The sequence below is a fragment of the Gobius niger genome (genome assembly GCF_951799975.1).
Source record: "Gobius niger genome assembly, contig: SCAFFOLD_63, whole genome shotgun sequence".
Taxonomy (NCBI): Eukaryota; Metazoa; Chordata; class Actinopteri; order Gobiiformes; family Gobiidae; genus Gobius; species Gobius niger.
This window is the reverse complement of record NW_027639196.1, coordinates 142,677-144,253: the sequence shown is the minus strand read 5'-3', so window position 1 is coordinate 144,253 and position 1,577 is coordinate 142,677.

The following is a 1,577-nucleotide window of genomic DNA, read 5'->3' as shown; positions in this document are numbered from 1 at the left end:
TGTTCAACCCCGCCCCCACAGGTAAACCCCGCCCTCTGCAGCTCCGCCCACAGGTAAACCCCGCCCTCTGCAGCTCCGCCCACAGGTAAACCCCGCCCACAGGTAAACCCCGCCCTCTGCAGCTCCGCCCACAGGTAAACCCCGCCCTCTGCAGCTCCGCCCACAGGTAAACCCCGCCCACAGGTAAACCCCGCCCTCTGCAGCTCCGCCCACAGGTAAACCCCGCCCTCTTCAGCTCCGCCCACAGGTAAACCCCGCCCTCTTCAGCTCCGCCCACAGGTAAACCCCGCCCTCTGCAGCTCCGCCCACAGGTGGGTTAGGGTGCAGAGTACCCGGCCTTCTTGGAGTCCCTGGGAGGGGTACTAGATAGTGCTCCGACTGGGGACTCCATTGTTCTGCTGGGGGACTTCAACGCCCACGTGGGTAACGACAGTGAGACCTGGGAGGGGGTGATTGGGAAGAACGGCCTCCCCGATCTGAACCCGAGTGGTGTTCTGTTATTGGACTTCTGTGCTAGTCACGGTTTGTCCATAACGAACACCATGTTCGAGCACAAGGGTGTCCATAAGTGCACGTGGCACCAGGACACCCTAGGCAGGAGGTCGATGATCGACTTTGTAGTTGTGTCGTCTGACCTCCGGCCGCGTGTCTCGGACACTCGGGTGAAGAGAGGGGCGGAGCTGTCAACCGATCACCACCTGGTGGTGAGCTGGATCCGCTGGCAGGGGAGGAAGCCGGTCAGACCTGGCAGGCCCAAGCGTGTTGTGAGGGTCTGCTGGGAACGTCTGGCGGATCCCTCTGTCAGTGGGGTCTTCAACTCCCACCTCCGGAAGAGCTTCACCCAGATTCCGGGGGAGGCGGGGGACATGGAGTCCGAGTGGACTCTGTTCTCCTCCTCCATTGTCGATGCGGCTGCTCGTAGTTGTGGCCGTAAGGTCTCTGGTGCCTGTCGCGGCGGCAATCCCCGAACCCGGTGGTGGCGCCCGGAAGTAAGGGATGCCGTCAAGCTGAAGAAGGAGTCCTACCTGGCCTTGTTGGCTTGTGGGACTCCTGAGGCAGCTGAGAGGTACCGGCAGGCCAAGCGTGCTGCAGCTCGTGCGGTCGCAGAGGCTAAAACTCGGGTCTGGGAGGAGTTCGGGGAGGCCATGGAGGAAGACTATCGGTCGGCCTCGAAGAGATTCTGGCAAACCATCCGCAACATCGCGTGGCGGTCGGGGACAGCGCCCCTGGATTGGCAGACCGGGGTGGTGGTCCCTCTCTTTAAGAAGGGGGATCGGAGGGTCGGGATCACCCTCCTTAGCCTCCCCGGTAAGGTCTACTCCAGGGTGCTGGAGAGGAGGATCCGGCCGATGGTTGAACCTCGGATCCAGGAGGAACAATGCGGTTTTCGTCCTGGTCGTGGCACACTGGACCAGCTCTATACCCTTCATCGGGTGCTCGAGGGTTCGTGGGAGTTCGCCCAACCAGTCCACATGTGTTTTGTGGACCTGGAGAAAGCGTTCGACCGCGTCCCTCGTGGTGCCCTGTGGGGGGTGCTCCGGGAGTATGGGGTCCGGGGCCCTCTGCTAAGGGCTGTC